Genomic DNA, 13542 nt, shown 5'->3' with positions numbered 1-13542 from the left:
GGAATTGGGCTTATGATATATTTTTGGAAAGCTTATTTCAAGGCCTATCCAACAAAATAATAATTGGATCAAAATTATAAGACCAAAAAATCAGTTTCTCTCGGTTTTGCAATGTGGACACGAAAAGTGGAAAACAAGTTATGGTTTAGGGAAATGAGCTAGGAAATGGATTGGTTTATGAAATGTATTTGATAGAACATGGATTTAAGCACTCCAAGATTAAATACTCAACCCTACCAGTAATGGCAGTGAAAGGTTGTTCATCATCGGGTTTGTTTTAGGGAGACATTTTTAGGTGTCTACAATCATACTATTCAGTTTTTGAAATTAGGCTAAACATGCTTGGAGTCATAGGGATTGCAGTATTCGCTCATAAATTAATAGAGACCAACTTTTCAAGGAGTGACGTACTTTAATTATATCAAACTTTTCTATAGTATTTAGGAAAATTTGTGTGGAAGGACCTTTTAAGTAGACCTTTTTGTGACAAAGGCCCTTTTATATTAAATAAAAAAATTAAAAAAAAAAAAGGTGGCACAAAAGGTTTTTATATCATGTTTAGGTTGTGAGGAGGGTCCTTTGACCATTTTCCGGCGTTGACTTTTTTTTTCCTGCCAAAATAAGTCTCATTTAAGTTCCCTTTTTTCTCCCTTCTCTTTTCCCTCGTTTTTCCCTTTTTCCTCCTATTAAATCCTAATTTATGAAAACAATTAATACTAAAACTTCAATTGTTATCCCATAAATTAAAATTGAAGGCTATTCAAAGTAATTTTAGGCTAATCCTTCCCACAATGAAAGAAAACAGGGAAAAAAGGGAAATTAATAAGTTACGTACTTTACACGTAGCTTTTTTTGGCCGGAAAATAAAAAAGTTAACGCCGGAAAATGGTCGAAGGACCCTCCTCACAACCCAAACATGATATAAGACCTTTTATGCCACCTTTTTTATTTATAGTAGGTTGTACTATTTATAGTCTCACTCTGGGAGTTATAGATGGCTAGAAGTACACGATTTTTAGGGAAGAAACTTCTACATCAAAGATAATACATTCCAGAATTACATTTGCTCTACAATAATTTTTGACTTTTCAAGGAATGAAAATTCTTCCCTCTCTTTTCAGCATCCGCCAATGATTGCCTCTTCAACACCGCTAGGCTTTAACTGAAGGAAATGTGTCCTCGACTCTTGTGCAATTACTAATATAATATGGATCGTATTATTGAGATAATAAATTCGTTTAGTTGGGTCGTCTTTACGTCTTGCTAGAGACCAATATTGATCATTGAGTTAAACCAATGACAACTAAATGGATCCTATGAGGTCACACGTTACAGTGTTAGGTCGAACATGAATACCGAGTCCAAAAGTTGGGCTTATTGAATGACTGGCCATAAGGAGTAAGATAGGAATAAGTCTTGCCCTAATTAGATAATATGATTATATATAATAAAAGGCTTGGGGAAAAATAGAACAGACGTTCAACTCTCAAAAAGAAACAACGTAATATTTTTCCCTTCCTCTCTCTCTCTACAACCGGTTAGAAGTTCTCCATAGAAGAGGAGATTAATCTCTCCCGTCCAACTAGCATTGGTGGAGGTTCGATCTACACTTGTGGACCAATATTAGAGGAGCAACAACTGGGGCTCTAATTTCCGCAAGAACGTAGAAGAAAGCTTGGGAATTCACGCACCAAAGGTTAATTCTAAACTATTATGTGATCCTTTATTTGTATATGCATGAGATCCTGTTTAGGTGCGTATGAATGAGATTCATGAAATTCCGCTAAGAGTACCTAAAACCCTACAGTGGTATCAGTTAGCCTCTTGCATATAATTTACTGGTCACAATAATATGATTATTTTGATGTGTGAATTAGGTTAATTTTAATTTGATTAAGGGGAGGAATTGAATTATGGATTAAAATAACCTTATTAAAATATGATTTTTAATTGATTGGAATAGATTAAATTGTGAATTTAATTGCTCAAATAGCCTCTAACCATATTTTTTTTAAGAACCCTTAAGCCCCAAAATTTCGAATTTGATGGTTATGAACCCTAATTTTCGATTTTAATTGTAATTAGATCACCAAAATTATTTTTGCAAAAGTTGTAAAATTAATTTAACTCAAAAAAAAAATTAAATAGCTTGAAGGGGAGCAGCCACGGCTGGGTGGCAGAACCACCCGTTGATGGTCCACCGTGGCTGCTCCGGTGGTCGTTTGGGGCGGAGGGCAGCAGGAGTCAGTGTGGGCAGGGGCAGAGCTGAACGTGCAACTGTTGCACGGTTCCAGCTCTGCTCGGCTGGTTGGCGTGTTGGTGCGCCAGCCAGCGCTGCTGTGGCTGGGCAGCTGCCTAGCTGCGGCTGCCAGTTGTTGCGGTGGCTGGGCTCCGGCCTGGCTGCTGCTGCGGCTGTGACGTGGCTGGGAAGCAAGCTCAGTCACGGCAGCCCTGTTTTTCAATTTAAAAATTAAATAAAAAATTTTGATAAAAATAAATTAAAAAAAAATTCTGATTTATTTATTTTGGATAATATTGAAAAACTGATTTTAAGGGGATATTGAGCAATTCCAATTAAGGTTGTTTTGAATTGATTATAAGATAATTACATAATTTGATTTTTTAATCTAATTAAAATTAGTTGGTTAGCTTATTTTAGGATAAAATCTTTTAAGTAGTTAGGATTCCAGTTTATCAAATATGATTTATATTCTAGGTTTTCCTAATTAATTTATTTATCCACTTACCATAATTAAGAATATCTGATATTTTGATTATTGGTAAGTATAATATGTGATTATCCATAATTTGATTTTTTAATCAAATTAAATTAGATGGTTAACTAATGATTAGGATGGAATTTTAAATTGGTTAAGATAATCCTGGAATATAAATGTGATTTATTTTCTTAGATTATATATTTATTTGATTTCATCTCATTCCTAATTTAAATATATGATATTTTAATTATGGGAATGAATAATATGGAGATATTATCTAATCGTGTCCTAAAATATGTGATATTTTGAAATATACGTTGCCTTAATTAAGAATATCTGATATTTTAGTTTAGGCAAAGTATGCTATGTGATTTGTTATGTGGCCATTGTATGTTATATATGATATATTATTATTTCTATAAGTGACTAGTATGGCCCAAAGTTTAAATTAGAAAATACGATGTGCGTATCGTTGTGTATTTTTGTAATTTAAATACGATCTGCGTATCGTTAAGTATTTTTGTAATTTATTTTAATTATGAATTAGTTTAATTATTTAAATACTTAATTAATCCAAAGAAGAGCCCAAGATAAGAAGACCCATGATGAAAATGGATGGAGATCCATGAAGAGTTCAAGGAGGTGCCTAATCCAGCTTAGTTCTTAGGATTAGGGGCCATACTAGCTCATATTTAATTTTATTCATTTTATTATTATTCTTAAAATGTTTATAAAGTTATTGAATGTTGTTATCAAATGCGCTAGAGTTCACTGATTTATAACAACATAATAAACTTAAGTCCCACAATATTGAGGCTCGCTTTTCCAAATATAAAGTACTTATTAAACACTTCATTAATAGTAATGGGTCATGCCTCCGCGGGGCATTATTATTAATCTTGGGAGGTAAGGTGAAATTGCGAATTTTGCACACTTAATTTGGTCATCCTCAACAAAATCATCAAAAGCGTTTTGGATTTTGAAGCAAGGGGATAGTTGAACATATGATGTTATCTATCCAACCAAGAATTACAAGAAGTTGTAATTAGTAAAGGAGTTTACTTACCTTGAAAATGTAACCTTAAGGAAGGGACTCCGTCCGCTTAATGCTACATAGGGATAGGATCTTGGAATCACGTTATTCATGAAGGGACACAAAATGAATATAGTGTAAAGTAGCTAAAATGATTTCAAAGGATGTTTGAATCATAAACTACTTCGATAAACATAGTTGAACTTTGTAATTATTTGCAAATATTATGTCTTTATTGATTAATTTCCGTGTTATGAATATCTCCTCGATTGAAAGAAACATTGAGAAACGTTCTAAAAACTAAAAGAGTATCCATAAACCATTATCCATGCTTTGCTAAAAGGGTTTTAAAGGCTAAAAGGAGTGTTAAAACCTATTTAATAATGTCACATGTCTAATGATAGCTTCCAAGAACTCAAAAAGTTTGAATAATTGAATGGATCCACCATTGACTCATTTTGAAAACGTTTCAAGTGATTGGACTCGATGCACTAGTAGAAAAAAAGCATTAGGCACCCCCCATATGGCACCGGTTCAGCCTAAACCGGTGCCAAAAACCGGTCTAGAATTGGGCGGCTTTTTACCAAAAGAGAAAAGGCACCGGTTCAGCCTGAACCGGTGCCAAAAATCAAAAAGGCACCGGTTTGAACCGGTGCCTTTCAAACCGGTGCCATATTCAAAACAAAAAAAACCGCGTCTTTCCTCTTTTCTTCCTCTCTTTCTCTTTCCTTCCCTTCCCTTCCCTTCATTCGTATTCATCCCTTAGCTTCTTTGTCGTGCCTCCACCTTTTCCCTCCACCACAGCCGCCACCTTCACCGGCGCTTTCAGGTGTCGAAAACCACCGTCGTGAATCTCCCTGCCCTCCACAACCTTTCTCTGTGCGAAACAAACAACAGCTGCAGCGCGCACCGCCTCCACCTCCACCAGCGCGCACCGCCTCCACCTCCACCAGCGCGCACCGCCTCCACCTCCACCAGCGCGCACTGCCTCCACCTCCACCAGCGCGCACCGCCTCCTCCACTAGCGAGGGTCTTTTCATAAACAAACAAACAACAACAACTGCAGCACGCACCGCCTCCACCTCCACCAGCGTGCACCGCCTCCGCCTCCACCTTTACCAGCGCGCACCGCCTCTACCTCCACCAGCGCGCACCGCCTCCTCACAGCGAGGGTCTTCTTCCACCTCCAACTAATTTAGGGTAAGTTCATCTTTTCAATTTAATGGGTTCATCTTATTTTATTTAGATTAAAATTGTGCTTAGATTGTATATGAAATGCAAAGAAAATTAATGGGTTCATCTTATTTTAGATTAAAATTGTGCTACATTGTTGGGATTAAAATTGTATGTTTGTGCTACATTGCTGGCTGTGAAATTTGTTTATGATGCCTTGTTTTGGGGAGTTTGGTTTTTGATAATTGAATCAGTTTAAGGATTTATTACTGAATTTTGTTGCTTGGATTCGATTTCAGCTGAATTCTGGCAAAGTTCTTGCTGTTGGACCTGGCCTTCGTGACAAGACGGGGAATCATATTCTTGTTGCTGTCAAAGAAGGGGATACCGTGAATACGGAGGAACTACAGTGAAGCTTGGTGAAAAAGAGTGAGTTTATTTTTCTCCATGCACTTTTCTTTTTGTTCCAGATGGTGATTTCTTAGTCAAATTATTGTGATTGAATGCTTTGACTCTTGATCCTCGATTGAATATATTAGTAATTTTGCATTACCTTGTTCCTTAGTCGAGTTTTTGTATGTTTTAATGTGTATATTAGTGACCTTGCTTCTAATTAGTTGTGATTACATTATAGATTTGTGAATAATTTAGAGAATTGTGATTAAATTAGAGAATTGTGCATAAATTAGAGAAATAGTGATATTGCCACTTAATTAGTTGTGAATAAATTAGAGAATTGTGAATACATTAGAGATTTGTGAATATATTAGAGAATTAGTGACGTTGCTAATTTTTGTTTTTTTAATATATAGATTCATATGTGAATTGAAGCAAGAGTTTAATTAGCTTGAGGACTACGTACATATTGAGCTCAAGTGGGTAGTTGCTATATTGGTATGACTACTAAACTTTACTTAGCTATATTTCTTTCTATTCATCCATTTAATAAAAGTTTATTCATGAAATTGCAACTTGTGTATTGTTTAATTGCAAATAAATACAACAATATATAGAATACTTGAATTGCATCATCATATGCCTAGATACCCGTTCAAGGCTTTCTCATTAGGAGAAAGTCTTGAATAGTCCCCGGTTGGGACTGTTCTTGAATGTGTACTCTCACTTAGGTGGTGAATATATGTTTTCTTTTCGATTTTAAGGAACATCTCGGCTTACCATTTCCTCACTATGTTCTCTGGGTACATATGTGGGTAATTAATTATCTACATCGTGTACTTGGAGAACTAGGGCGAAATGCTGCCGGATTTTCCTTAAAATTGGAAAGTTGACATACATTCACTAGTGAGAGTAGACATTCAAGGATGGGTTAGGTTGGAGTGATAAGGAACCTTTGGAAACATGCATTTTTTCACTATATGAATGGTATATTCACGTTTTGTACTTGAATTTGATTTACATAAAATATGTAGCACTTACACATTATAATTATATGGTGCTATATATATATGTTTAGAGACAATTTACTAAATGGAGAAGGATCGTGGTTGGATGTATGGTAGACGCGATACATTGGAATTTTGGAATGGGGTTCAAGAGTTTTGCGAGAGGGCTTTAGCTTATCAACGCACACTGGGAGGCAAAGGCCTTTATTGTCCTTGTGTTGATTGTAATTGTGTGAATGTGGTCGATAGTGTTGAAATCATTAGAGATCATGTATTATGTCGTGGGTTTAGGCAATTTTACCATGTGTGGATTTGGCACGGAGAAAGTGGAGAGTACAGTGGGGATCTTGATCGGAATGATGTGCGTGTTAGAAGCAATCAAATATAGCCATTTTGACCCGAAATGGCTACTCACTTGCCTATTTTCTTCATTTCTCAACTTATAAACTACTTGCATCTAAAAAAAACTCATAATCACATATTTATAAGTGTTTGTCATTTGAAATTACATAAAAATCGCCAAGTTCTAAGTTTTTGGGTCCAATTCATCAAAAAAAGCCATTTTGACCCGAAATGGCTACTCACTTGCCTATTTTCTTCATTTCTCAACTTATAAACTCCTTGCATCTCAAAACAACTCATAATCACATATTTATAAGTGTTTGTCATTTGAAATTACATAAAAATCGCCAAGTTCTAAGTTTTTGGGTCCAATTCATCAAAAAAAGCCATTTTGACCCGAAATGGCTACTCACTTGGCTATTATAAGTGATTGTGAGTTGAAACTTATTATTTCTCAAACTATTTCAGATTTCCAATGGAATCAAAACTTCAAAGAGAAAGAGGGTGGAGAAGCATAAAAGAATTGATCAACCTAAGAAGAAGCTAAGTGAACAACAGTCCAAGAGTGAACAAGCGTCGAAGTTGCACTCTTCGAAAAGTTCACCCATGCCACCTACTCCACTTGTTGAAGACATTGTTCTTCAATCGCTCTCTACTGACATGACCTTTCTTCACAACCGTGCTTGTCATTTGGTCGATCCCATGGAAGTTGCACTTCCTAAGGCAATGTTCCACTATGATGAGGATGCAATTGTATGGATCAACAAAGAAGATGTGAAGGAATTTCTACGTGGTGCAAAGCTTAACATTTCCCTCATTCAAACATTCATGAGGTACTTCAATGCCCACATAATCTATACTTTTTTCAAGTTATTCAAATTGATGGTGATTATCCTACATCTGATAAATTAATCAATGTTCATGCACGCAGAGCACTACAGGAGCACTTAACTGACATTGATTCTCCTTGTAAAGTTGGGTGGTTATGCCCCGAGCAGTTATCCACTACTAAAATCATAGGCAACCCCCATGATGTGTTGTACTATATTGAACAGAGTATAAGGGAATCAACGCGTGCGGGAGACAAGTTCATATTCGCCCCATGTTATAGAGAGTAAGTCTAACCATGTCAAATTCAATCGATTTGGCCTCATTATATGTTGACTCCTAAATATTAATTACCTTGTCTATTGTGAACTTATGTAGGGAGCATTGGAGCCTCATGGTGATTTGTAATTCCACTAACACAATTTATCACCTTGATTCAGCTCGATCATCGGAGAAGTGGCTCGTGAAGTCTATATTGAAAAAGTAAATATATATAGCAACCTATAGTGATGATTATTGCTAATAATAAATAATTTAGTAATCATACGACTAATCAAATTTGATTGTATTTTTTTATACTACAGTGTTATGAAGAAGCTACATTGTCGTGCTCCAAAGGGTCCAACATGGAAGACACCGTTGGTAATTTACATGATATTATTGTGATTATCTTGAAAATCTATGGTAGTAAATATTTGCTCATTTCCTTTGCATGTTTCACTGATGTGATTTGTTTGTCATATGCTAGTGCGCACAACAAGAGAATGGACTTGATTGTGCTTTGTATGTGATGAGATTCATGCTTGACATTGTGACTCATTGTACGGACACTCAACAGCTTGATGAGGTAAGTTCTAAAACTTCTTGAAATGCTATATTGATGTGATTTCTAGCCTTAGACACCTAATATTATCCAACAATGACATGTTATGAGAAACAAAAAGGCTATTTCACAAGAAAGGTAGAAAATGGGTTGAATAGAAGTCATATGGGCCATATTAGGGCCATTTTGTGTTAATATGCTCTTTTGATGTGATTTCTTTCCTTATACACCTATAACTAGATAATATTGACATGTTATGAGATAAATAAAGTTCATTTAATAAGAAATGTAGGAAATGGGCAAAGTAAGGTCATATAGGCCATATTCGGGCCATTTTGAGTAAAAAGCGTCGTAAACCTTAATAAAATGCTCTCCTATACAATTTTAGGGCTTACACACATACAACTACCCAACAATGACATGTTATGAGAAAGAAATAGTTCATTTGATAAGTAATGTAGAAAATGGGCTACATATAAGTCATATAAGCCCTATTTGGGCCATGTTGAGTAAAATGCGTTGTTAAACTTCTTGAAATTCTATATTGATGTGATTTCTAGCCTTAGACACCTAATATTATCCAACAATGACATGTTATGAGAAACAAAAAGGCTATTTCACAAGAAAGGTAGAAAATGGGTTGAATAGAAGTCATATGGGCCATATTAGGGCCATTTTGTGTTAATATGCTCTTTTGATGTGATTTCTTTCCTTATACACCTATAACTAGATAATATTGACATGTTATGAGATAAATAAAGTTCATTTAATAAGAAATGTAGGAAATGGGCAAAGTAAGGTCATATAGGCCATATTCGGGCCATTTTGGGTAAAAACCGTCATAAACCTTAACAAAATGCTCTCATATACAATTTTAGGGCTTACACACATACAACTATCCAATATTGACATGTTATGAGAAAGAAATAGTTCATTTGATAAGTAATGTAGTAAATGGGCTATATAGAAGTCGTATAGGTAATATTTGATAAAATACATATTTTTTGCCTAATTAATTATTTTTAAAATAATGTTTTTGTATTTCAAGTTTTGCAAGGTCCAAAAGGATGGTCCGTTGACAATAAAGGAGCTTAATGAAGTTCGTGACATGTTGGCGTCTTTCATCACCTTCAACATGTAAATGGCATGCATTGTAATTGTAAATTATTTATGTTAACTTTTGAACTATATATAACTTATTATTCATTATATATGTGTACTTACTATTATTTGTATATGTAAGCAACTTTTTTTTTTTTGTATTGCGTTTGGGAATATTTATATCTATATATATATATATAATTGAATTCTTGTATCTAATATTATTTTTGTATATAATAATTAATAATATTATTATTAGTTATTATAATAATAAAATTATTAATTATTATATTTAATATAATTGCTGGAATTACAGGTTATTATTATTGCAGGTTTTTTTTTAAAAATATTATTGCACGATGGAAAAAAAAACGAAAAAAAAATTATACAAAAGGCACCGGTTAGGCAGGAACCGGTGCCTAAACTATCCACCACCCAAAAAAAAATGGCGGGAGAGCAGTATTAGGCACCGGTTAACCGGTGCCTATTCTACCCTATGGCACCGGTTAACCGGTGCCTATTAAACCCTATGGCACCGGTTTTGAACTGGTGCCAAAAAGTAGGTTTTTGGCACCCCTCAAATAGGCAGCAGTTCAAACCGGTGCCTTAGACCGGGTTTGAACCGCTGCCTAATGCGTTTTTTCTACTAGTGATGGAGATGTACAAGACCTCTAAAGACAACATGAGTGCGACTCACATGAAGAACTCAGTATTTTTCCTTGATCAATATGATTGAACATGGTGAATGACTTGGATTTTCATACTGTCAAATGTTGACTAATTTAAGTTACATCATTCATCACTTATTGCATGCGGTGTTAAATACAAGATTAAACTTCAACATGAATTGTGTTGAATGGTTTTGGCAAAATTATGTAAGATGCTTAAAGTAGTTGAGCATAGTATCATTTTGAGCTTGAAAGAAATGTTCTAGATGGTTCAAATGAGAAAGGGTTAAGAAGGATGGAGACTACAATAAAAGCCAAAGGATAAAGAAAAGACAAATAACTTGTCAATTCTTAATCACAAGGCTACTAAATTGTCAAGTGCTATTATGAATAGCAAATGTTTAAATTGTGGACTAGCTCCAAGAGATTGAAAACTACCCCATAAAGTACAGTTGGAAGGTAAAGAATGGAAATGTTCCACATCAAGTAGTTATAGAAATTGATTTAGCAAAAATCTACTTATTTGACAGGTGATGTCAAGATTAACTCTCTTGTTGAAGAATGAGGTTGAGTTAAAGAGTTGAAACTTTGATAAGGGAAAAGTAAATCTACAATGTGAGAAACAAATGTTGTTTTACATGTATGACTTTACATTTCACTTAACTATATATAATTTAGCATCGACATAAATAATCGTTATTATATTCTTGCTATAATCAAAACATCATTCCATTGCAGTTACCACTGAATGTCAAAGATTCAAAGCATCGAACAAATGTTATTTTATGCTTAGTTAAATCAAGGGATGTTTTGAAATGCTAAATAGGTTAAAGAGTTCTATATGTTAGATATAGATGAACCAATTCTATGTATGAATCACTTCTAGAAATGTCAATTTGATCAAAATACGAATAGAATTGCATACGGAAGCTCCGAAGGGATGGACTTCTAACATCATAAGATTATGAATCCATTTATGCATGCAAATCTTATTGTAGTTTGATGATTGAAAAGTTTATCTTTTGGAGAAAAGGTGACGTGAACCCATGGTTGAATACATAACGATGTAATTAAGAAATCTAAGGTTCACAGGCTAGAGATGAACATGGACACTTCTTTTGAATATGATCACACATGCTTACATGAAGCATGAATCTGAAAATTTTGAAGGAGTTCAATAAGGTTCAAAAGAAGAATAAAATAAGACTTAGCAAAAATTGCGATATGATCGTAACAGTTTACTTTTGAGTCAAATTGTTGACTTGGAAAGAATTCAAAAGCATTTATGATGTGATCGTAGTGATGAGCATTTGAGCCAAGAACTTGATGATCATCCCAAGGATTTTAAAATTAGTTTACAACCTACTCCACTAAAAGAAAATGTTTTTCAAATGGAGGAATTAAACTATATAAGATATAGCATAATTCATGATGAACTGTACCTATCTTCAAAACAATAGTTCTAAGGATACACTTTTAAAATGAGCTTTTTACACTAATTAGGATTGCGTCAAATCACAATGTAGATAAGACATCATATAAGATATAGATAAGAGAAGTTCTTATTTTGTTTTTCTACAAATTTAAGAATTAGAAACTTGTATTAAATTGTTTAATGCAATGTTGAATTCTAAAGCTTAGTACAAGGGTACTACAACCACGAAATGTTTTGAGGACAAATTGTTTGTTGCTCTAAATTGGTGCCTTTTTGAAAAAAAGGTGTCATTTCTAAAAGGCAAGTGGGAGTAATTCTCGAAAAGGTCGAGAAGAGCAACATACCCTATGCTAATTGGCCCTTTTTCATAAGGCAAGTGGGAGTATAAGTCTCGAAGGTGTTCGAGATAAGGCAAGTGGGAGTATAAGTCTCGAAGGTGTTCGAGAGAACTAACAAATGAGCATGATTCACACCATGTTAAAAACAACAACACGTGGTCTCATTAATGAAATAGGATACGTAACCATATGTCAAGGGCCACATTCAATGTATACCCTTCTTATGTTGTTCTTCATTGAAAATAAGTTTTCACTTGTTGCGCATAAACCCACAAAGTCTAGTAAGTCTAAGCCGGATAAATAAGTTTGATGGTTAAGAAATTCTAAAATATTGATTTTTGAATGTAAGATTTGACGAGTCACAAAATAGCTTAATACAATGAAAATCTGAAATGGTTTCCATGTCTGAAAAATTGAGTGTGAGACACTTGGTTGATTTGCATGAATTGGGAGAGAACCATTGAATGCAAATAGTAGACAAGGAAGGAAAAATGTTTTCCAAGCATTGATTAGTCACTAAAGGATTTAACGAATTCATAGTATTGACTATGGTGAAATCTTTCGTTGCTAATATTGCTTATATTTATTCAGACTCTTCTAGTGATTTCAACTCTATGTGATATGGTTGATGGAGTTCAAAACACTTTCCTGAAATTGTTCATGAAAGGGAATGTGTATGTGATACACACATTAACGTTTTGAAGAACCAGGAAGTCCTAGAAATGCATGTAAGTTTCATAAGTCCATTAGTGGATTGAAATAAGCATCATGGAGCAAAATCTTCGATTTAATAAGTTAATCAAATTGGTTGATAGTCTTATAAATGAAGAAGCTTGTACATACAAGAAGTTTAGTGGGAGCTATGTAGTCTTCTTGGTTTTGTATGTAGATGACATACTTCTGACAAGATACGATGTTTCCATACTTGAATAGGTCAAGTAATGGCTAATGAATTGTTATTGTATGAAAGACCTTGAAGGTTTAAATGAGTACATCTTGGGAATCAAGATTTATTGAGATTGGTCTTGGAAGAGGATTGAACTTGATTGAGAAACTTATATAGATGAGGTTCTCTCTACGTTCAAGCATGAAAACTCCAAAGGAGGTTTCACTCCCATGTGGCATAGCACATTTGATATGAATTTTGATGGATATAACCTTCAATCGCAGTTGAAAGGTTTGGAATCTTGAGTCTCGGTCAAGAAACGCTAAAAAATTAACCAATTTGAAAAAAAGAATCACCTCAAAATCTTTAGAAACGAAGGAGAACCAAGTCGATCAATATGACATTCGAAACTGAGTTTTTTGACACAAATTGTCAAACTCGTCCCTCGTCAAACAGTAGCCACACCAATTTGATATGAATTTTGATGGATATAACCTTCAATCGCAGTTGAAAAGGTTTGGAATCTTGAGTCTCGGTCAAGAAACGCTAAGCAACACGAGCTTAAAACCTAAACTAGGTCAAGAATACACAAGCACAAGCTTACGTAAAACTTTATAAATTTCAAATCAATCATACTTTTCGTTAAACACCATCACGTATTTATAAGCTAAATAATTAGCCTAAAAATCGGTAAAACAAATTCTAATCTAACTAGGAAACTAACTCTAACTTGTAAAGATAATATTTTGCAAATATGATCTTTAAAGTTAAGCTTATCTTATACTAACCGAA

Source organism: Chenopodium album, chromosome 3 (genome assembly GCF_948465745.1).
Source record: "Chenopodium album chromosome 3, dcCheAlbu1.1, whole genome shotgun sequence".
Lineage (NCBI taxonomy): Eukaryota > Viridiplantae > Streptophyta > Magnoliopsida > Caryophyllales > Amaranthaceae > Chenopodium > Chenopodium album.
Note: the sequence above shows the minus strand (reverse complement) of the source record.